The sequence below is a fragment of the Ursus arctos genome, unplaced genomic scaffold, assembly GCF_023065955.2.
Source record: "Ursus arctos isolate Adak ecotype North America unplaced genomic scaffold, UrsArc2.0 scaffold_13, whole genome shotgun sequence".
Classification (NCBI taxonomy): Eukaryota; Metazoa; Chordata; class Mammalia; order Carnivora; family Ursidae; genus Ursus; species Ursus arctos.
This window is the reverse complement of record NW_026622797.1, coordinates 51882535-51907555: the sequence shown is the minus strand read 5'-3', so window position 1 is coordinate 51907555 and position 25021 is coordinate 51882535. Positions and strand designations below refer to the sequence as shown.

Below are 25021 nucleotides of genomic sequence, written 5' to 3'. Positions count from 1 at the left end.
AGGGTTGTAACAACTACATTCTTATCAGTAGCTCTGGACAGCAGCAATTCCCCGGGGAGTCACCTGGGTGCACATGCCTGGAGGAAATCAGACCCTTCCGAGGGGGGTATGGTTTAAAAAAGTCTCCTGACTTATTTCACTTAGCATTATCTCCTCCAGTGCAATAAGTCAAGCAGAGAAAGACAATTATCATATGATTTCTCTCATCTATGGAACATAAGAACTAGGATGATTGGTAGGGGAAGAAAGGGATAAAGAAAGGGGGAGTAATCAGAAGGGGGAATGAAGCATGAGAGACTATGGACTATGAGAAACAAACTGAGGGCCTCAGAGGGGAGGGGGGTGGGGGAATGGGATAGACCGGTGATGGGTAGTAAGGAGGGCACGTATTGCATGGTGCACTGGGTGTTATACGCAAATAATGAATCATCGAACTTTACATCGGAAACCGGAGATGTACTGTATGGTGACTAACATAATATAATAAAAAATCATTAAAAAAATAATAAAAGTAAAAATAAATAAAAAAAATTAAAAAGTCTCCTGGAGTTCAGAATCACTAGCCACAGCATTTTAGCTTCTTTTTTTTTTTTTTTAAGTAGGCTCCATATCCAGTGTGGGACTTGAACTCATAACCCTGAGATCAAGAGTCGCACAGTCTACTGACTGAGCCAACCAGGCACCCTGCATTTTAGCTTTATTAATTAGCAATAAAGGATGTAGCATAAGTTGTAAAGCATTAATCAGTAAATGGCACACATATGACACGAGTAAACAAATAATTCAAAATAATTAGCATTTATTCCCTGAATGTGTAGCTGCCATTGCAAATAAGTTTTAAAAATCATGCTTAATTTGCAATTGTTTTTTTTCCCTTTAATTGCATCTGCCACCTGCTCTTAATTTGAAACAAATTAAACCCTGAAGGGAGCATCCAAAAGTAAGAAGACGAAGCAGATTTCACCTCTGGGCAAAAATTATACAACAGTTTCCCCCATCTTCAAAAAAGGTGAATCATTCTTTTCCAGAAGTGATAGACTGTGTTTTGTTTCAATAGCATGCCCCAGTAAGTGACAGGGTGATGCTCAGATGTAACAGCCAACTCTCTCCAGCATGTTGGGCTGTATAAACTACATGAAATTCTTGTGTCCTTGGAGTTCGTGCCAGTACTGTCCAACACAAATATAATGCAAGCCACATATTTTAAATTTTCAATTTTCTAGTAGCCACATTAAAAAAGTGTTTTCAAAAAAGGTAAAATTAATTTTGGTAAAGTATTCTGTTTAATATATCCAAAATACTATCATTTCAACAGCTAATCAATACTAAACAATTATTGGGGTGCCTGGGTTGGTTAAGCATCTAACTCTTGGTTTCGGCTCCGGTCATGATCTCAGGGTCGTGAGATCGAGCTCTGTGGCAGGCTCTGTGCAGCAGGCATGGACCCTGCTGAAGATTTTCTCTCCCTCTCTCTCTACCCCACCCTGCCCCAGTCATGCTTTCTCTCTCTCTTAAAAAATAAAATAAATAAATAAATAAATAAATAAATAAGTTTAAACAATTATTAATGAGATAGTAGACATTCTTTTTTGGTTCTGTATCAGTTATCTATTGTAGCATTATAAATTACTACAAACTTAGCAGCCTACTAGAACACATTATCTCATAGTTTCTGTGGGTCAGGAATCTGGGCATAACTTAGTGGGTCCTCTGCTTCAAGTTCTCTCATGAGGCTGCAATCCAGGTGCGAGCCAGGGCTGCGGTCTCATCTGAGGCTGAAATGGGGAAGTATCCACTTCCAAGCTCACATAGTCATTGGCAGGATTCAGTTCTTTGTGAGCTACCAGACTAAGGGGCTCATCTTGCTGCTGGCTGCCAGCTTGAGGCTTCCCTTAGTTCCCTGCCAGAGGAGTCTCTCCATCAAAGGGTGGACTACTTCATCAAAGCCACCAAGGGAGTCAACAGAAAGAGTCTGCTAGCATGATGGAAGTTACAGTCTATGTAATGTAATTGTGGAAGGGGCATCCCATCACTTTTGCTATATTCTGTTAGAAGAAGGTCACAGGTCCTACCCACATTCAAAGGGGAGGAGATTCCACACAGGTGTGAAACAAGAATTTTGGGGAGCTATCTCAGAATCTGTCCACCACATGTACTAAAACTTTGAGATCCACTGTGTATTTTACTCTTACAATACATCTCAGGTCAAACCAGCCATATTTTAAGTTCTCAGTAGCCACTGACTGGTGGCTACCATATTGGACAGCACTCTTCTGTAACAACTAAACCCAAAGATATAAGAATTACAGGGTACTCAAGTACTGGCGTAAACAATCGTGTTTGTATAGAGAATTCAAACTCAAAAGAACTGGAAGCATAAAGAGGGGTACCTGGGTGGCTCAGTCGGTTAAGCGTCTGCCTTCAGCTCAGGTCATGATCCCTAGGTTCTGGGATATCGAGTTCCACGTCGGGCTCCCTGCTCAGTGGGCAGCTTTCCTCTTCCTCACCACCACTTGTGTGCTCTCACATGCTCTCTCTCAAATAAATAAAATCTTAAAAAAAAAAAAAAAAGAATTGGAAGCATAAAGATACAGAAAATTTAAAATATTTGTTGTTTTTAATAGGTAAAGAGTTTATTACTATCATTCAAATCTGGATCCTGAAAGCAAGTAGAGGCTAGAAAATATGTTTTGCGTTTGTTTTTACAACTTTATACTTCATACTTGCCCTGAGAGAAAGAATGTAAGGCAATTTACAGAAGGGTTAGGTGACCATAACACCAGGGGGCTCCCAGGAAGATATCGTAGTAAGTAATCTTATACTCGTCCCCCCAATTTCCAGCTGGATACCACTTTAGCCAGTCAACACAAAAACTCAGTCCTTTCCTTACATGACATTTTACCAGAGCAGAAGGCTCAAAGGAGGGTAGAAGATGGGAGTATTTTCCAAGAAATTCTCTAGTTTCCCACTTGACCACTGTGTGAAGAGGATCTGTTCCCTGCTAAATTAATTAAACAAGCCATTAAAGTGAGGTGGCTCTAATGCCTTGGCGGCCTACATGAGCAAACCAAAACCTAAGCCTATAAATGCTTCAAGGTTATGAAGTTGAAATCTAAAGACAACCAATCACAAACAGCCAACAAGCCTTTCTCCAAGAAGTCAACTGCTTAAGCTATAGCCAGTCAAATAATTTCCTTGCTTTGCTTCCACATCTGTTCTATGAAAGTCTTGCCCCTAGCTCCTATCGGTGCACTTCTCCTAATCACTTCCGGTCTGGTGTTGCCCCACTGGAATGGATATTTGCTCAAGTAAATGCTTCATAATTTTAATGTGCCTCAGTTTATCTTGTAACCCCCGAGTGTGAGCTGGCAGTCCAAAGGAGAGTCTGCGGATGGACAGTTTCTTTACTAAAGCCTGAGTATCCCACATGCAAGCCAATGGGCTCGCTCCAGCCCCTCCCCGCTCTTTCTGTGCCACACAGCACTCAGTTCGAACATAAATTATACATGCAAATGAGCACTTGCTTCAGTTGTTCACAAGCCTTCATGCATCTGTTCTCATGCCTTCCCCTCGTCACCTAAGGGCAGCCCCAAACCTATCCTGACTTTTTGCTGAAATTTCCTGTCCCATCTCCCCAACTGCCTCCTTGAAGTTTCTCTCTGAATATTACCCTTTTATCTTCAGTCCAACCTATTTAATAGCAAATGTTAAGTGCTAGGCCATGGGCTAGTGAGCCTCACCAGGGGCTGGAGACATTCCCCAGAGCAGAAGCCAGAGACATCAAAGGCAAACAATGCCCAAGTCAGAGTTCTTTCCACACAATAAGTGGACCCTGTGATTTTGAAAGAGGTGGTTTAATCTTCTCAGTGTACATCATCATATGTAGACATGAATTAATCAGAGTTATTTTCCCCTTCTAGCTCCAAAAAAAGTATCTTGACTCTGGGAAGGGAGGTACTTCCATTAGTATGCCTCAGGCAACCTGAGGTGCACCCCCCAACACACCCCTGCCATTTCACAGCAAGACTCTAGGGACATCCCCAGGCCTGCTGAAGGGGAACAGAGAAGCTCCCAAGTCATGGTTCCCCCGGCGACCGTAACTGGTAGTACGAAAATCATGTCCTAAATCTACATCTATGACTCACAGTCAGATGAAATACAAGATTCATTAAATATATATTGGAACCAGGGTGGAGAAACGATAGTGCCTAATTTGATTTTATGTGTCAGAGTGGGAAGGATGGTGTACTTACAAAAATGTCCTCCTTCATTAAATTCCTGTAGTAGAAAGAGTTAACATCATTTTAAAACTCGTGTGATACAGAGTATCATGACATGATACCATCATTCTCCCCCACTCACTCATCTTTTACAAACAATTCTAAGAGGCTAAGGTTTCATTTATCACCTCAATCTGAGGTAATATATTTGCAATAAATAAAATTCCAGACCCAGGGGGTTACAGACTGAATGTGTCTCCCTCAAAATTCATACTGTAGGAGAGGAAAAATATCTTTCTAAGTTCTTGCCTAGGGCCCTTGTAACAAAAAGACAGATTAACAAGAGAAAAACAAAAAGAAGGGTTTTTTTTAATATGTCTACTTCAGCTACACATGGGAGACACCCAGGGAAAAATCTAATTCTTGAGGTGGCTTAGAATTCAGCTCAAAGACCATCTTCAGCTAAACTTAAAAAAAGGGAGGAGGGGGCACCTGGGTGGCTCAGTCGGTTAAGCGTCTGCCTTCGGCTCAGGTCATGATCCCAGAGTCGTGGGATCGAGCCCCGCATTTGACTTCCTACTCAGCGGGGAGTCTGCTTCTCCCTCTGCCTCTCACCCTGCTCATGCTCTCTCTCTCTCTCTTTCTCTCTCAAATAAATAAATAAAAAATCTTAAAAAAAAAAAAAAAGGAGAAGAGGAAAGAGAAAAGAAAGGGTGTCAGGGAGGCCAGTTACAGGCAGGCACCTTCTCCACTGGTCACAGTCTCTGGAGATTGAGAGACAACGTTCTCTTCCTGGTGCAGAGAGGGAGACATCCTTACCATTGGGGTTTCCCATATAAATGTAAATTTCCCTTACAAAAGTCTAATTTCTACTCTGTTTTCTGAGCTTCTCCTGTATCTGCTGTTTCTTAAAATAATCACCTCAAAATAATCCTTATGCCCAAGAGGCATATTTTGGGGTGGACTTTTCTGTCATTCTTCCATAAATTGAAACCTAATCCCCAATTTGATGGTATTTGGAGGTAGGGCCTTTGGGAGGTAATCAGGAGATGAGGGATTAGTTTCCTTATAAGAAAGACTCCGCAGAGCTCTCTCACCCCTCTACCATGTGAGGGCTCAGTGAGAGGGCTCTCTCTATATTGGGAAGCAGTCCTCACTAGACACTGAATCTGCTGTTGTCTTGATCCTGAACTTCCCTGCCTACAAAAGTGAAAAATAAATTTGTTGTTTATAAGCCACCTAGTCTATCATAGTCTAACAACCCAAACTCACCAAGACACAAGGTGTAGACATATCTAGGGCTTCCCTGAGACCCAGATTAGGGGGTTCCTGGTCTATGCCTTACCACCTGGGCTGCCAGAATACTTGTACTCTGTGACCAACACTAGTCAAGGCCCCGGAAAATGCTTCTCCAACATCTCTCGCCTTTTGTACTCAAGACAGAAGGCACCGGAGTACAAATGCCAGGACGGTGGGTTATGCCAAAGTCAAAGACACACATTGCTTTGGGTTGTGGGAAGCACGTGAACGGCCCAGACACTTAGGTAAGAGAAAAACAAAACAAATTAACTCGTCAATCCTTCCTCTGAGATACTACGAGTGTGGTAGGTTCTTGCAGGACAGACTGTAATTTCCCAGGGGGCTGAAGGTCCATTTTCTTGCTTCTCTTCATGTTCTAATTTGTGGTTCTGGAGGCTCTCATGACTTAGGGTGGTACTCAACATAAGTGCCCATAACTACTAAGGAACATCTTGTGATATGAAATATAAATTTGCATACTCATAAATTTGCTGTAACAGGCATGAAGCATGATACCAACTTCTTACACTGGACACCAAACACAAGAGTTTAAAGTGCTTTGTTTTTACTAAATGGATAGATGCCATTTAACCAAACTTTCAAAAACTGTATCTAAAATGTCAGATTTATGGGGCATGTGGGTGGCTCAGTCCGCTGAGCATCTGACTCTTGGTTTTGGCTCTGGTGGTGATCTCAGGGTCATGAGGTTGAGCCCACATAGCGCTTGGTGCTCAGTGGAATCTGTCCCTCCCCCTCCCCCTCTGCCCCTCCCCTACTCGTGGGCACAGGTGCACTCTCTCTCTCAAGATAAAATAAATAAATAACATCTTAAATACATAAAATGTCAGATTTATTTTTACTAAAATGTTGATATTAGTTAATAATTTGTTCTTTACTTCTTAGTAATTTTGACTATTTTAGGAGAAAATATTATTTAATCTATATTTCAAAAAGTTACTTAATTTTTCTATGTTTGTATTTATTTTAATATACACTTGAATGTAAACCTGATTCAAACAGTATTTGAACACAATTATATTTCTTTTTTAATCCTTCAGATCATTGCCAAAAATCTTGATGACACAGTGATTTTGCTGAAGTAAAAGTCAGAAAAACAGATTAACAGAAACATTTATAAATTATGTATCTTTTTTGGTCTTCCTCAAAATCAGTAGCCCATCAAAAGGACATTCAGACATGTGCAATAATCATTAGATTTAGTCATATTTCACCAGCTTTTTGTCATATAAAAGCTATTGCTTTAAGTATGTTTTATTTTTGTCATTATGAGGGTTTATTTATCAAGGTAGGAACATAAAGCAAATTTTATTTATTTAGTTGTTAGCTTGATTTATAGTTTTTAAATACTTAGACACTTGGGATGTACCGCCATTTGTATGCTGGCCCTGCACGTTAGTGACCTAGGATGAATTAGGTGTCTATTATTAATTCATCAGAATTAAGAGCAGTATCTGCCTGGCACATTTACTCAGAACTAAAATCCCTGCAGTCATTTAGATATAAGAGATGCCCTTTTAAAAATGAAGCTATTCCTGAAAATTCTTCATTTATAATGCTGTTTTATGATAGGATGTCATGGACAGTAACAGATAGACCAGAGACATCCTTTGTAAAGTTATATACAGAAAGGTCATATATCATAAAGGAAAGAGAAAAACTTAGCAAGAGAAGGAAAGCAGATAAATTGAAGTAGACATTTTAACTGTTGTTGAAAGGACAATATCAATGAGCCCATAATAGATAGGAGGGTGAGATTTTGTTAGACTTAATAACCAGGGAAATGTGGGGCTGGGGGGCTCAGTCAGTTAAGCATCCACTCTTGATTTCAACTCAGGTCATGATCTCAGGGTTGTGGGATCGAGGCCCACGTCAGGCTCCATGCTGGGCAGAGCCTGCCTAAGGTTCTTTCTCTCTCCCCCTCTGCCCATCCTCCCTCCCTCTCTAAACAAAAAAAAAAAAAATTCAGGGAAATGAGAAATCAGTCACTTCTAGAGACTTAGAAACACTGTGGAAAGGCAGGTAAGAAGAAGCAACTTGTTAATAGAGAATGGGAGCAAACATGCAACGGAAGGAACAGGAATCACAAAGCGTTGAGCAATCACCCTGTACTAGGCCGGGTGCAAAGCACATAACGGACCTTGATACTTTCAGCTACATGACCCATGACCCACCAGCCTTTTCTTTTTTTTTTTTTAAGGAAGCTCTATGCCCAACGTGGGGCTCGAGCTCATGACCCCGAGATCAAGAGTCACACGTTCCACCAGCTGCGCCGGCCAGGCGCCCGCAGCCACCAGCCTTATTAGGATTTACTGCAGTCAAGCTGCATGAAGGAGACTACCTAAAATACTGCTAATGCCAGGGCGCCTGGGTGGCTCAGTCATTGTTAAGCGTCTGCCTTCGGCTCAGGGCGTGATCCTGGCGTTCTGGGATCGAGCCCCGCATCAGGCTCCTCCGCTGGGAGCCTGCCTCTTCCTCTCCCACTCCCCCTGCTTGTGTTCCCTCTCTCGCTGGCTGTCTCTATCTCTGTCAAATAAATAAATAAAATCTTTAAAAAAAAAAAATACTGCTACTGCCGAGAGGGCAAAGCTCCAACTTCTGAGGAAGGCAGGCCCCAGCTGTGCCCACCTGGCCCCAGACAGCGGCCACTTCGTGCTTTTGCATATGCTTTCCTGTGGCTGGGTGCCTTAGTCCGCCGGCAAACTCCGACCCATCCTTCAAGCCTCAGCTCCAATATGACCCTTTCTGAGAAGTTTTACCAAATTCTGCTGGGCCCAGCCTGTGTATTCCCTCCTTCTGCTTCCTTTAAGCCCTTCGTGTCATTATACATATTAAAACATACCATGTTGCATTACAACGATCTGTTCTTTTGTCTGTCTCCTCTGGACCGTAGCTTCTTGTGGGCAGGGCAATATCCAAGCCCCTACACTACGTCTGGAACATAGCAGGGACGCAATAGAGGCACAATGACTGACAGAATAACTGAGTGAACAAATATACCCAGGTACTATATACCAAACAATGACCAGTAAACAACAGACAGGTAAACAACTAGTGTGTATCTCTCTCACACCTGAGTGTATCTTACTTACGTTTTAGTTTAGCCTGCTGGAGGTCTGAGCGTTACCCTCTTTTTCTTGGCAATATCTTTGAGACAAAGGAAACAAGTGAATGATTCAAATGACTTACGTATGACACGTGTCGACTTATAATATGACAACGGTCACATTAGACCAGGGCATCCGATAGAGCATTTGGCAGTGATGGAAAGACTCTGATTTTGCACTTTCTGCTACGGTAGCCACTAGCCACATGCAGCTACTGAGCCCTTGAAAAGCGGTAAGTGCAAATGAGGCACTGAATTTTATATTTTAATTGATTTAAGATCACTACATGTGGCTGGTAGCTACTGTACTGGACACCGTAGCTTTAGACAATCATTAACCCACAAGATAACTGTCTTTCTGTATAAAAAACAAAAATCAGCCAGTGACAAGCTGATTAACCTTTCTGTGTCTCATCGTATTCACCTGTAAACCCAACAAGAGGAACTAGACACTAGAAGACTGACCGCTCAAAGCTCCATGAATGTACGTCTCTGGGCTCAGTTCTCTTTCTGCCACAGCAGGCCCTCTGGAAGGGCAGCTGAAGGGAGCACCCCCCCATCCCTCCCCAAAGTGGGAGGACAGACAAATGCTTATGCGCCCACCCACGTGGGTTCAGGGGTTTCCTCCAGAGAGTTTAGATGATAGGTTCACTCCAATCTGTGAGTCAGAGGATCACACAGAAAACACCTACTGTCTCTGGGGGAAATCCTAGATGCCAAATCTTACAGAAGAATGGCAAAAGGTCTCACTGGTGCAAAGCAATGCATCTTCAAACCCTTAACATTCTTCAGCTGGAGTGGTCTGGGGTAGCTTCCTTCGTTGGGGATAAGCGACTCAGCTGCTTTCCCTTAGGGTTTTTTGGGGGGGTTTTTTTGTGCCTGGAGAGAGTGAGGCTTTACAAATCCTGCTGTGCTTATAATCAGGTTTACTAAGCCTGATTACCTAATTTTCACCTGCAGAAAGAAAGCATTTTGCAATCGCTCATCTCTAAGGAGAGAAAACGCCAAGTCCCCTCCCCAGGTTCTCTGAAATAACAGGGCTTACGTGAGCATAATAGCTTGGAAAGATCTAAACAGCCCCTTTTTCTTACAAGGGACAGCGGGGGGGGGGGGGGGAATGACAACAACACCATGAGGACAGACAACATGGGATGGAGAGAAATGGGGGGGAGGAGACAGCTGCTGTAGCTCCAGGCCTGTGTTTCTCAAACTTCACTGAGTACCAAGATCACCGATCACCCCGGAAGGCTTGTCCGAAGATGCCTGGGCTCTCCTCCAGAGTTTCTAGTTCACTAGGTTGGGGGCAGGAGCCTAGATGGTGCATTTGTAAGTCCCTAAGTGACATCAATGCAGATAATGACCCTGCTATCACACTTGGAGAACTGCTCAAAGTCACTGCTTCAGCCTCCAGCCGCCTTTCTTGCACTTCCTTACAGGGTTCGAGCCAGTTCCTCAAAATGAAAAGATGTGTGTGTGTGTGCTGACAGACAGGGGGCTTAGTTCTATGCTTCCCCATTGCCCGTGCCCCCACCCTCCACTTCGCCCAGCCCCAAGCGCAGCACTGCGGACTGCAAGCATGGTGGCCCTGCCAGGAAGACCATCCAGCGGAAATGAATGCCTGCAAGACTTTCAGTTGAGTCCAGTCCCATGGCCGGCACCCTTGGCTGGAAAGCATACTGGCCAAGGGCACCCCTATGCACAGAGGGACTGCCTTCTCCTCCAAGTATCACAGCCCCCCACCCCCACAGGATGCTCGTCAAAGAAAGAAGAAAATTCACAAATGTGTAAGGGCTTTTGACAAAGGTCTACCTTGGCCATGTACAAGAGGAAGTTTACGTTTTCACAGAAAAGCCACAGGGAAGGATGACAAAACTGTCCAGTTCACTGAAGGGTGTTAGAGAGACACCCTGTATATGAGCAAAAATCGGGAGCTCATCTTTTCTTTTTTTCTTTCCTTTTCATTTTTTCTTTCGTTCTTTCCCTCTCTTTCTTTCTTTCTGCTAACATTTATATATTACTACCACATGCCATGCACTGTCCTGAGTACTTAAATATATTAACTCATTTAATTTTCAGCATCCGTTAAGATAGGTATACTTTTATTCCTATTATGCTTAAGGAAACCGAGGCATGAGGTCAAATGACAGGGCCAAAGTCACACTGCTAATAAGTAGTAGAACCAACATTTGAATCCAAGATACCTGGTTTCATAATCCATGCTCAAAACCATTCTAGAGAACTCTGTTGTTTTCTGTTCATCCATTTATTCATTTGCCTTGAGGAAGATTACTGACAAGAATGGAATACTTGTGTGGCCAGCATATGCAATTCCCAAGAGGAAAGACCTGTTGAGTAACAGCCTCAAGATATCTGTTGCTGGGTAAAAATGGAATTGAGGTGAAGTGAACTGGAACCGAAGATTTCAATGGACCCTGACAACCAGCTTCATGCCCCCAGCTCCTCTCACTCACCGGGCAGGAAGATTTGTGTTGACCAGCTAGCCAGTGCTGAAGACATGGCCAACTTTGTAACCAGGTTCTTACCTGAATTCCTTTCTAATAAGCATTTATCCTGTCCCTGCTATGTGCAAAACACTATGCTAGATATTAGATGGTAAAGGTGGGAAAAGAGAAACAAAACATGGTTATCACCCTCTTGCAGTTCACATCTGGGAGGAGGTAGAAAGGCAAATAGCCAGCAGCATAGCATCGTTAATCTTGCATTGGTGACAGTAGTCTGCTATGTGAGATCTGTGAGTGCCTCCCCACTTTCACCATAGCGTTGATGGAGACACGAAAACGAGCTCTTATTTATTTGTGTCAGGTACCCTAATGAGTACATTGCACAGTTAATTTTTAATACACACCAATTTTTTTTAGATTTTATTTAATTGAGAGAGAGAGTGAGAGAGAGAGCACGAGAGGGGAGAGGATCAGAGGGAGAAGCAGACTCCCTGACTCACTGAGCAGGGGAGCCTGATGCAGAACTCAATCTTGGGACTCCGGGATCATGACCTGAGCTGAGAGCACTTGCTTAACCAACTGAGCTACCCAGGTGCCCTACACCAATTTTTTTTTTTTAAGATTTTATTTATTGGAGCGCCTGGGTGGCTCAGTCGTTAAGTGTCTGCCTTCGGCTCAGGGAGTGATCACGGAGTTCTGGGATCGAGCCCCACATCGGGCTCCTCCACTGGGAGCCTCCTTCTTCCTCTCCCACTCCCCCTGATTGTGTTCCTTCTCTCACTGGCTGTCTCTCTCTGTCAAATAAATAAATAAAATCTTTTTAAAAAAAAGGATTTTATTTACTTATGGGGTGCCTGGGTGGCTTGGTTGGTTAAGCGTCTGACTGTTGACTTCAGCTCAGGTCATGATCTCAAGATGGTGAGATCAAGCCCTGCATAGGGCTCCGTGCTCAGCAGGGAGTCTGCTTGACATTCTCTCCCTCTCCCTAAACCCCTTCCCCCATATAATAAATAAATCCTTAGATTTATTTATTTGAGGGAGTGTGTATGTGAGCGTGGAGGGGGGGTACAGATGGGGAGGGAGAGGGACAAGCAGACTCCTTGCTAAGCAAGGAGCCCAAGGTGGGCCTCAATCTCACAACCCTTCAATCACGACCTAAGCCAAAACCAAGAGTTGGATGCTCAACTGACTGAGCCACCCGGGGGCCCCCACAGTTAAATTTGAATGCATATATCCCATGCAATATTTGGATATACTTATACTAAAAAAGTATTAGTTGTTCATCTGAAATTGAAACTTAATTGGGTTTTCTCTATTTTTATTTGCTAAATCTTGCAGCCTTATACAGATTATCTTTAATCCTCATGATAATTGTTTGAAGTTGGCACTATTATCATCTACCTTTTACATAACCAGAAACTGAGATACAGGCAGGTTAGGAAATTGTCCAAACTCACACATCTATCTGTTAACACATACATAGAAACCAAGTTCTTAGGCCACTTTGTTCCACCAATGGCCAATTTTGTGCATGTTATGTTGATAACTACCATCATCTGTTTCACCGGATCCCATTTTCTGAACTCGTTCTCAAGTTATCAGAATATACCCCATTCACTGACCAACATGCAAAGCTCTGGGTCCTGCTCTTCAGAGTTAGAAAATAGATTCAAGTGTTATGTAAAGGGAAGACAGGGATAGCATTTCCTCGTTATGGAAAAAATCAGATCCATAATTTCCTTTATTAATTTTTTTAGATTTTATTTATTTGAGAGAGAGAGAGAGAGCAGAGGGAGGGGCAGAGGGAGAGGGACAAGCAGATTCCCCATTGAGTGTGGAGCCCAATGCAGGGCCAGATCCCAGGACCCCGAGATCATGACCTGAGCCGAAGTCAGGTGCTCAACCGAGCCACCCAGGCGTCCCCAGATCCTTAATTTCTAAGGTGGTGTGATTTATTGAAACACACAAGGCAATGAAGACCAGATTCTGGAACGATGTGATGCCAGGGGAGGAGAGTCCTACAACTCAACAACTAATCTGTTCTAGGGGACAGATGGCATTAACAGCATTAAAAGTTTATACTCTAGAACATCTGAGTTTGAGATTCTTCAAACAGCAGCAGCCTTGTTTCTTTGTATGACAATTAAAGCTGCCTGACAGTGAAAAAGGGAATTTAGCTTGGTTCTTTGTCATATTGATCCTTCCAGCTCTGCCCTGACTCCCTTTATCATTTTCCCTCAGATGTTAGAAAGAAAACAAAGGCCATCTGACAGTGTGCCAAGGCACTGGCAACACCACTGATCTTCACCTCTAGACTCAGAGCAAAGGCTCCCCCCCGCCCCTATCAAACTTGAATGGCTTATCAAAAATTCAAAATTAAATTAGTAGCAGTGAATTTTAAGGTTTCTAACATATGACACAACTACTTATGGTGGCTTTTATTTTTTCCAATTTTTTTCCCTTAGCAGAAAAAGTTTTTATGACCATGCCATAAAATCTGCTTCTACTCAAGCTCTAATTATATAGGATTGAGCCATATGAAATTACTATTGTAGGTTAAAAACGATCAAATATCAGCAATCTCATATGGTTCAATCTAATAATAAACACACAGATAATATCTGCCATTTGCAACAACATGGATGAACCAGGAGGGCATTATACTAAATGAAATAAGCCAGGGATACAAGGAAAAAAGGCCATGATCTCATTTACTTGAAATCTAAAAAAGTCAAATACCTAGAAGCAGAGAGTATAACAGTAGTTACCAGGAACAGGGAAGTGGGGAAATGGGGAGACACTGGGAACAAAGTTGCAGTTACATACAATGACTACGTCTAGAAAGCTCATGTATACCATGATGACTATAGTTAATACTACTGAATAATGGAAATTTGCTGCAAGAGTAGATTTCAGGTGCTATCATCACACACACAGAAATAGTAACCAGGGACGCCTGGATGGCTCAGTCTTTAAGCATCTGCCTTCAGCTCAGGTCACGACCCCAGAGTCCCAGGGTCCCAGGATTGAGCCCCGCATTGGGCTCCCTGCTCCACAGGGAGCCTCCTTCTCCCTCTCACACCCCCCCTGCTTGTGTTCCCTCTCTAGCTGTCTCTCTCTCTCTCTCTGCCAAATAAATAAAATAAAATAAAATAAAATAAAATAAAATAAAATAAGAAATAGTACAATGTGAGGAGAGGATATGTTAATTAGCCTGCTGTAGCTATCATTTGACTATGTATATTACATCATTGTGTTGTACACTTTTTTGTGTGTGTTGTACACTTTAAATACAATTTTTATTTAAAAATAAAATTTTCAGGGGCGCCTGGGTGGCACAGTGGTTAAAGCATCTGCCTTCGGCTCAGGGCGTGATCCCGACGTTATGGGATCGAGCCCCACATCAGGCTCCTCTGCTATGAGCCTGCTTCTTCCTCTCTCACTCCCCCTGCTTGTGTTCCCTCTCTCGCTGGCTGTCTCTATCTCTGTCAAATAAATAAATAAAATCTTTTAAAAATAAAATAAAATAAAATAAAATAAAATAAAATAAAATAAAATAAAATAAAATAAAATTTTCAGGGCTCCTGGGTGGCTCAGTCAGTTAAGTGTCTGCCTTCAGCTCAGGTCATGATCCTGGGTCCTGGGATCAAGCACCATGTCCGGCTTTCTGCTCAGGTGGGGAGCCTGCTTCTCCCTCTTCCTCTTCCTGCTATTCTGCCTGCTTGCCTGCTTGTGCTCTCTCTCTCTCTAATAAATAAATAAAATCTTTTTTAAAAATAAAAAAAATACACATGATATATAAATAAACACAGTCTTCCTTCATTCCTCCTGGTCATTTTAACAATAATAATAAAGGATTCTCTGAAGATTCCTAGTTACCTATGCAATATGCACACAATATAGATCTTAGTAAATTGTGGGACAGCAGAGAATAAATGGTGGCAAGGGAGTGTTCGTGGAAAATTAGAACAAATTACAGATTCAGAGCTTGAACATAATTACACAAAACATGAAAAAGTGCCCCTGAGGTTACTCCAGAACACATGGTTCAAAGAACTGAGGATATCCCTGGCCAAAGGACTTTTCCTTTTCATTTTACTAGTAAGCTATAATTTTTGGGTTGTCCTTCAGGCTAGTGTAGAGAACAAACAAAAAGCACATTTATTTAAAAAACTGTCATGTCCCCCAATATAATTGTTGGTACTTAAATGTATTTGCGGGGTGGGGGGTGCTGAGGGTATTTCTCATTGTTTCACGTGTTGTATCACTTACTTCCTTTCATGTTACTGGCATTGTCATCCCCATTGACTCTAAGATCCTTTTAACAGGGAACATTATTAGGTGTGTGCAACTTTGAGGGAATGAGTCATAACTAAAATATGCAATAGATTTACTTTGTTGCTAGAAGGAAAGAAGCCAGCAGTATCTGCAGCAGGTTTTTTGTATCCTAAGGTGATTACCATAGGAATCTATATTTAGATATTTAGTAAGCATTCAACAAATTTAGTTTATTTGCCATAAATCAATCTAGACCAGTAATCCCAACTGTGGTCCCAAGAATGTTATTGAAAAACACTTGTGGGATACAGTTAAACTAGTCCTTAGAGGAAAACGTAGAGCTTTAAATGCTTGTATGAGAAAATAAGAGAGGCTAAAAGTTGTTGAGCTAAGCATCTAGCTAAAGAAATTCAAAAAAAAATTCAACAAAATTAACTGAAAGAAAGTAAAAGGAAATGATAAAGAAAAAAAATCCATTAACTAGAAAACACATATATAATCAAAGGGATTTCTTAAAAGCCAGTTGGGTATTTAAAAACACTATTAAAATTGACCACCTCTGAAACGATAGACTAAGGAAATGAAAAAAAAAAAAGAAGATGGAAATAAATACACTAACATTTTCAGGGGCGCCTGGGTGGCACAGCGGTTAAGCGTCTGCCTTCGGCTCAGGGCGTGATCCCGGCGTTATGGGATCGAGCCCCACATCAGGCTCCTCCGCTATGAGCCTGCTTCTTCCTCTCCCACTCCCTCTGCTTGTGTTCCCTCTCTCGCTGGCTGTCTCTCTCTGTCGGATAAATAAATAAAATCTTTAAAAAAAGAAAAAAGAAAGAAATACACTAACATTTTAAAAGATAGAATATTATGAACAATTTTATGCTACTGAATTGGGAAACACATAATGAAATAATTCACGGAAAATTTAACTTAAAACTAAGGCATGAAGAAATAGAGAGTTTGGGTAGTCCTATTTTAAAAAATAATCATTTAGGGGCGCCTGGGTGGCTCAGTCAGTTGAGTGTCTGACTCTTGGTCTCCGCTCAAGTCATGATCTTACGGTCCTGGGATCAAGCTCCACATTGGGCTCTATGCTCAGCAGGGAGTCTGTCTGAGGATTCTCTCCTTCTCCTTCTGCCCCTCCCTCCACTCACCCATGTGTGCTCTCTAAAATAAATACATCTTTTAAAAAATAAATAAAAATAAGTTAATCAGTAGATTAAAAAATCTTCACACACACAAACCAAGACATACAAATAAAATCTTCCAAACTTTAAAGAGCCAAGGTTATTCCAATCTTATACAAATTCTTCCAGATATAAAGAGAGGCAACATTCCCTTAACCATTCGAGGCTGACATAATTGAAATTCTACAGCTATTCAAGGACCCTGTAAGAAAGATAACAGGGGCGCCTGGGTGACACAGTCCTTAAGCGTCTGCCTTCGGCTCAGGGCGTGATCCCGGAGTTCTGGGATTGAGCCCCACATCAGGCTCCTCCGCTAGGAGCCTGCTTCTTCCTCTCACACTCCCCCTTCTGTGTTCCCTCTCTCACTGGCTGTCTCTCTGTCAAATAAATAAATAAAAATAAAATCTTAAAAAAAAAAAGAAAGATAACAGACCAATCTTGCCCATAAACATAGACACAAAAATCCTAAACAAAATATTAGCAAAAAAATTCATAAGAGTGGGGCACCTGGGTAGCGCAGTCGTTAAGCGTCTGCCTTCGGCTCAGGGCGTGATCCTGGCGTTCCGGGATCCAGTCCCACATCGGGCTCCTCCGCTGGGAGCCTGCTTCTTCCTCTCCCTCTCCCCTGCTGTGTTCCCTCTTTCGCTGGCTGTCTCTCTGTCACATAAATAAATAAAATCTTTAAAAAAAAAAATTCATAAGAGTGTCAGAGTGGACCAAAAAACACAACCCCACTATCTTGTCTGCAAGAACCCCACTTTATGGGGCATCTGGGTAGCTCAGTTGGTTTGTCCAACTCTTGATTTCAGCTCGGATCATCATCTCAGGGTCGTGAAATTAAGCCCCACATTGGGCTCCATGTTTTACAGGATTTTTTCTCCTCTAGTGCCCGCTGTTCTTGGTCACACCACTTTGCAGAGGTAGACCAGACAGAGAGTGGTGGGCAGCAAAGCAAAGTTATTTGATCGATAGTAAAGTTTGTTGAGCAATAGAAGACAAAGCTCCCAAAGAGGGAAGGGACCCAAGAGGGTTGCCACTGTCGTTTCTGAGTCTAGGGATTTTTAATTTGATTAACCCTCCAATAGTCTGTCACCCAGTCAGGTTTTTGTCATCTATCACATGGGAAAGGGTGGCGGGCTCCTTCCAGGGTGGTGTAAAATCCTTTTAAGGGTAGTTTCTTCTTAGGGTGGGGCCCCTTGTCCCTCCTTGCCTTTATTCCAACTAACCTTCATTACGTGCTCAGTGCAGAGTCTGCCTGTCCCTCTCCCTTCCCCCCACTTGTGCATGCTTACGCACACGCTCGCTCTCTTTCAAATAAATAAAATCTAAAAACAAAACAAAACAAAAGGCCACTTTTTCTTTTTCTCTTTTTTTTTTTTTTTAGATTTTATTTTTAAGTAATCTCCACACCCAACATGGGGCTTGAATTCACAACCCCGAGATCAAGAGTAACATGTCGAGGGACTCAGCCAGCCAGGCACCCCAAGAAACCCACTTTAATTATAAATTTCAAAAGAGAATTTTTTTAATGACCCAGCTGGGTTTATACAAGAATGGTTTAATATTAGAAAATCCAGGGGTGCCTGGGTGGATCAGTCAGTTGAGTGTCTGACTCTTGATTTCAACCCAGGTCATGATCTTGGGGTCGTGGGATTGAACCCCACATTGGCTCCACACTCAGCAGGGAGTCTTCTTGAGATTTTTTTCCCTTTCTCTCCCTCCCCCTCTGCCCCTCTCCTTGTGGGCTCTCTCTTTCTCTCTCTCAAATAAATAAATAAAATAAAATCTTAAAAAAAAATCCATGGACACACTTAATCACAACATATTAAAGAATAAAAACCACATCATCTTCTCAAAAACATGCAGAAATGGTGTTTGAGGGACACGTGGCTGACTCAGTTGTTGGAGCATGGGACTCAATCTCAGGGTTGTGAATTTGAGCCCCAAGTTGGGCGTAGAGATTACTTTAAAAAAATAAAATCTTAAAAAAAAAAGAAACGGTATTTGATAAAGCTCAAAATTCATTCATGAGTCAAATGTATAATATTCTAGGGGCACCTGGGTGGTTCAGTCAGTTGGGCATCCAACTTGATTTTGGTTCAGGTTGGTCACGATCTTGGGATCCTGGGACTGAGCCCCGTGTCAGGCTCCCTGCTTGGCAGGGACTCTGCTTGAGGATTCTCTCTCCCCATCTCCCTCTGCCCCTCCCTCACGCATGCAAGTTCACTCTCTCAAATGAATAAATAAATCTTTTTTAAAATCTATAAAATATTCTATAGCAAAAGAAGTATAAAAGGGTGCGTCTTAATCTGAAAAAAAAGGTATGCCCAAACCTTTAGCAAAAAGAAAAAATACACATATTGTATATATAAATTTTTTAAAATATATACATATATACATATATATGTGTGTGAGTATATATATATACATATATATTTATTTATTTATTTATTTATTTATTTATTTATTTATTTATTTTAGAGAGGGGGTGGGTGGGAGATGGGGGGTGGGAGGGACAGAAGGAGAAGAGAGAGAATCTCAAGCAGGCTCCACACCCAGTGCTGAGCCCAACACATGGCTTGATCTCACCACCTGAGATCATGACCTGAGTCGAAATCAAGAGTCACATGCTTAACTGACTGAACCACCCAGGCGCCCCATGCAAATATCACTTTTAATAGGAAAAAAAGCATTCCTTTTAGAATCAGAAAAAATGACACTACCACTGCTTTTGTTCAACATTGTACCAGAACACTAAACCAAGAGTGAGATAAGAAGATTTAAGAAGTACAAAGATTAGAAAGTCTATTAGACACATGAAAAGATGCTCAGTACCACTAATCATTATGAAAATGCAAATGAAAACCACAATGAGATATCACCTTACACCCGTAGAATGACTAAAATCAAAAAGACGAGAAATAGGGGTTCCTAGGTGGCTCAGTCTGTTAAGCGTCTGCCTGCAGCTTAGGTCATGATCTCAGGGTCCTGAGATCGAGCCCCATATCAGGCTCCCGGCGCAGCAGGGAGTCTGCTTCTCCCTCTGCCCCTCCCCCCACCATGCTTTCTCTTTCTCTCTCAAATAAATAAGAAAATCTTAAAAAAAAAAAAAAAAAGACAAGAAATGGTGAGGATGTAAAGAAAAAAGAACCTGTGCACTGCTGGCAAGAATGTAAAATGGTGCAGGCACTATGGAAAACAGTAAGAGGTTTCTCAGAAAATTTTAAAAAGTAATGCCATATGACCCAATAATTCCACTACTGGGTATTTACCCAAAGGAAATGAAAACACTAATACAAAAAGATATATGCACACCTGTTCATTGTGGCATTATTTATAATAATCAAGATCTGGAAGCAATCCAAGTATCCATCAATAGACAAATGGATAAGAAAGATGTAGTGTGTATGTGTGTGTGTGTATATATATGTGTGTACCCATATACACAGTGGAATATTACACAGTGAGAAGAAAGAAGAGATCATGCCATTTGCAACAATATGGATAGACTTAGAGAGTATCATACTAAGTGAAATGAGTTAGAAAGGGAAAGGCAAACACCATATGATTTCACTCACACGGAATCTAAGAAAACAAATGAGGGCGCCCGGGTGGCTCAGTAAGTTAAGCGGCTGCCTTTGGCTCAGGTCATGATCCCAGCGTGCTAGGATGGAGCCCCGAGTCAGGTTCCCTGCTCAGCAGGAAGTCTGCTTCTCCCTCTCCGTCTGCCCCTCCCCCCGCTTGTGCTCTTACTCTCTCTCTCAAATAAATAAATAGATAAATAAATACATCTTTAGAAAACTAAGTAAAAAATTACAAAACAAATGAAAAAATAAACAAAAGGCAGAATCAGACCTATACATACAGAGAAAAAACTGATTATTGCCAGAGGGTAGAAGGAGTGACAGGATGGGCAAAATGGATGAGGGGGATTAGAAGACACAGGCTTCCAGTTATGGAATGAATAAGTCATGGAAATAAAAAGCACAGCATAGGGAATACAGTCAATGGTATTGTAATAGCGTTGCATGGTGACAGATGGTAGCCACACTTGTGGGGAGCATAGCATAATGTATAGAGAAGCTGAATCCCTCTATCATACACCTGAAATTAGGGTAGCATGTGTGTCAACTGTACTTCAATTAAAAAAATACTGGCAGTTCAACTGCAAGTTTTGAAGATGCCGCCCAAAGGACAAGTTTGGGGAAAGGGGGAGCAGACTCTGGGAGTGGTAGTTCTTTTGACAAGAAGGCTCAGGGTCCCAAAGGTGGGGGCAATGTAGTAAAGGTCAGATACTTTCTGTGTGAAAAACAAGGGAAAAGCATAGGAGCCATGGAAAAGTTAGTCTGTCAATGAAGTTAAAAAGTGAAAGAGCGTCAACGAAGTGGCCGCACGGCATCGTGAAGATAAAGCCCGGCAAAGGGGCGACAGGGGCTGGATGACCAGAGGCGCCACCATAGGGGGACCATTTCAAGAAGCTGCCCTTGCCTTGCTTGTGAGTGGGCTGGATAAGCCTGTGTTTACAGATCCTCTAGTTAAAGCACAATTTGGATATCATATTATTACGACTGAAGGGAGAAAATAAAATTCTACAGAAGACGGGAAAAAAAACATATTGGCAAAAAAAATGAAAAAATAAAATCATTTAAAAAATAAACTTGTTTTTCTTCTTTCTGAAGGAAACAAAAACAAAAATAATAAATTATGGCATACTTACACTATGTGCACTATTATAAGCAGTAAAAGAAATGGATGAACTGTAACTCCGAGGCAACAGATAGGGGAATCAATCTTAGAACCCCAGCACTGAGTGAAAGCACAGGTCCTCAACAGATAGCATATCATGTGTCACCTCTAATACGATCTCATTTATATACATTTCAAGAACAAAACTCATCAATATATCATTTTTTTTAAAGATTTTATTTATTTATTTGACAGAGAGACAGCCAGCGAGAGAGGGAGCACAAGCAGGGGGAGTGGGAGAGGAAGAAGCAGGCTCCCCGTGGAGGAGCCTGAGGCAGGGCTCGATCCCAGGGATCCAGGATCACGCCCTGAGCCCAAGGCAGACGCTTAATGACTACGCCACCCAGGCACCCCTCATCAATATATCATTTAGGGAAACATGTGCATGTGATTTTTTAAAACTATTTTTTTTTAAATATTTCTTTATTTGAGGGGCGCCTGGGTGGCACAGCGGTTAAGCGTCTGCCTTCGGCTCAGGGCGTGATCCTGGAGTTCTGGGATCGAGCCCCACATCAGGCTCCTCTGCTGGAAGCCTGCTTCTTCCTCTCCCACTCCCCCTGCTTGTGTTCCCTCTCTCGCTGGCTGTCTCTCTCTCTGTCGAATAAATCAATAAAATCTTTAAAAAAAAAATAAAATAAAATATTTCTTTATTTGAGAGAGAGAGACAGGGGGAATGCGCACATAACGGAGGCGGGTAGGGGCAGTGCAGAGGGAGGGAATCTCAGCAGGCTCCCAGCTGAGTGTGGAGCCCGAAAGGATGCCAGGCTCAATCTCATGACCTGAGCTGAAATCAAGAGTTGGACGCTTAACTGACTGAGCTCCCCAGGCATCCCTAAAACTATTTTTTTTTTTTTAAAGCAGGGGATTGGGGCACCTGGGTGGCTCAGTCAGTTAAGTATCTACCTTCGGCTCAGGTCATGATCCCAGGGTTCTGGGATCAAGCCCCGAGTCAGGCTCCATGCTCAGCGGGGAGTCTGCTTCTCCCTCTGCCTCTGCCCCTCCCCCCACTCTCTCTTGCTCTCTCTCAAATAAATAAATAAAAACTTTAAAAAAATATAGTCCACTCCTAGAAAGAAAGAAAGAAAGAAAGAAAGAAAGAAAGAAAGAAAGAAAGAAAGAAAGAAAGAAAGAAAGAGCGAGCATCGTAACCCAAACCAGGAGCACGGTTACCAGGATCACTACCAGGCTGACTGCCCGGGAGCCATTTCTGCTGCAGGCCAGGTGCTCGCCGCAAGCAGTGAGATCCTAGAGTTCCGGGGGTCCTTGGGTTTACCTTCACCAGCAAGACAGGTGAACGGAAGAGGCAACTACACAGAAAAGTGGGCAAGGGTATAAACTGGCAAATTAAAGAAGAGAAAATCTGAATGACCAATGACTATACAAAAAGATAATCTCACTACCAAACACGTGAAGTTTTACAAGTTAAAAACAAGGTGCCATTTTCCATCCATACGACTGACAACATTTAAAAATCCGATGACATGAATTATTGAGACTAGGGCAAAATATGGCTTTCCTGAGCTTGTACAAATGTAAATCAGTAATATAAATGTAAATCAGGCCATTTTTAGTAAGATTGAAGAAAAACATACTTACGCTAGGTCCCACAGATTCCCATTCTAAGTAAACACCCTAGAGACACTTTCACACAGTGATACCCCCATAAGTGCCTTGTCACTTCAATGTTTGACAGAATCGAATTGTTCTTTAGGAAGGAAACAAATAAACTGGGAATAATTTATATATGAATGGCATGAGAAAGCCCAAATGTCTGTATAAACATGGAACGAATCTCAAAAATAAAGTGAAAAAAGTATCACATTATATTTATTCAATTTAAAATTGAATAATCTCTCATATATATATCTTATTTATGTATGATAACTAGAACTTGTTTTGTTTGTATTGTGTGTTATGTGGGCAGGAATGGCCTGGAAGAGTGAGAAAGATTGATGATTCAGGAAAGAGCAGAACCAAAAGAAGAAGCTCCTTGAGGGGAGAGGAGATGGGGTGCAGAGTGGAGGGACAGGGCTTTGTAATGCATTGTTCTTAAAATTGTTCTTTTTGGTGATTAGCTAACCTTGACGTTTGGGATAAGCAAGGCTAGGCAGTGGAAAGGAACTTTCTTCTGGTAATTTTTCTCCACTTAAACAAAGAAATAAATAAGAAGTAAGTTGTAAAAGGAAACACAGGAAAATAAAATCCAGCCTATAACAACCTTTAGAGAACTGACAGTGAAGCTGCTCGTCCTGCATTAAAAAAAAAATAACTATAAATTTATCTACAGGCCCCAACCAAAGGCACATCTGATTTACTCACCTCTTCATGTAATATTAAGTATTCCAGCGAAATTAAAATTCTCATCTTGTGATCTGAAGAAGCGTAACCCTGTTGACTGAAATGAGAATTTGGTCCACTAGGTGGTCTGAATTTGTGAAAACTACAACCCCCAAAATGTACTACAGCAGGAGCGCCCGCTCAGGGGAGAGAAGAATGGGATGTTTCTTTTTTTTCTTTTCTTTTCTTTTCTTTTTTTTTAAGTAGGCTCCACACCCAACATGGGACTTGAACTCATGACTCTGAGATCAAGAGTCACATGCCCTACCAATTGAGCCAGCCAGGGGCCCAAGAATGGGGTTTCCTGTGAAAAAAATTACAAATCACCAATATGTGCACCTCCCACCCCCCACACACATACTACTTGCTAATCTCACAGCAGTTTTTAATGTTAATTAGCATTTTAAGTTGAAAACTAACTTGATTCCTCTAATGAAATGTTTCTTTTTTTAAAGGCCAGTGACCAAGTTGGATCTACATAACCCATTATCAGGGCATTCTTTTATCTCCTCCTGTTATCATGCATAATCATACAGTAATTTTGTCAGTTTATAATAATACTGATAAACCCGTTACTGGCAGATTTAACAATTTATCTGTAATCTTCTACAAATGACTTAAACTAGTAAATGCAACTGTGTATCACCCAAAGTGTCAACAGTATAAACTGAGTTGACAGTTGTATGAAGTTGTATCATTTCGACATTTGAAACAATTTGTAACCGCTCTTTCCTACTGTTCCAATGCAACCAAATAGCCACTGTGTGAAGCAATGAGGAAGCAGTGGAAAATAAAGTGTAGGAAACTTACAGCTGGTGAGGGCGGAAAAGAGAAGGGAGGATGCTCTGATAACAAAGGCGGGAAATCGTTATTTTTAATTTAACAGAGCATGTATCCCCATAAGCATTAATGTGGATATGTATAAAACAGGCTGTCCCTTGGAAGTTCTTTCTTTGGTTTCTGGTTCATCGTTTTACGTCGCAAAAGGGCTGTTTCCACAAGGTCCATAGCTAAGTAGTATTTTCAGATTTTTTTATTTGGCCATCTAATCAGCCACTGCATAACAGCTACGACCCTGTTACCTTTTAATCACTTTATTCTTGAAAAGAGGTTGTGAACTTACCTTATTTTATTAGTAAGTTCTGGCGGGTATGTACATTTTTCTGGAGACAACGTTATAACCCTCAAAGATGTTCAAAAGGGTTTGTGACCCCAGAATATCCAAGAACACTGCATAAAGATAAGCTCTTTTCAGCCACGTGGAAACACGCGGCGCCGGCTTCCGGACTCAACTGTGCCGTGACCTGTCCTCCGCGCAGTCCTCCGAAGCGCGATCTCCAGCAGGGGTCGCTGCGCCGCCGCCGCCGCGTC

At 41.9% G+C, this 25021-nt stretch overlaps 1 long non-coding RNA gene across 3 annotated transcripts; it reads right to left on the bottom strand.

The window, feature by feature from the left end:
- Positions 1 to 1498: 1498 nt before the first annotated feature.
- LOC130543550 (uncharacterized) lies at positions 1499 to 24960 on the bottom strand. 3 transcript variants are annotated; one of them, XR_008958988.1, is made up of 5 exons: positions 24774 to 24960; positions 23633 to 23708; positions 17075 to 17224; positions 8630 to 8684; positions 1499 to 2552 (listed from the first exon to the last, which is right to left on the bottom strand). It is a non-coding gene; the product is annotated as an uncharacterized LOC130543550 (long non-coding RNA). The 3 variants fall into 3 exon arrangements; XR_008958989.1 differs by lacking the exons at positions 1499 to 2552; positions 8630 to 8684 and adding an exon at positions 16009 to 16170; XR_008958990.1 differs by lacking the exons at positions 1499 to 2552; positions 8630 to 8684 and adding an exon at positions 16701 to 16944.
- Positions 24961 to 25021: the final 61 nt, after the last annotated feature.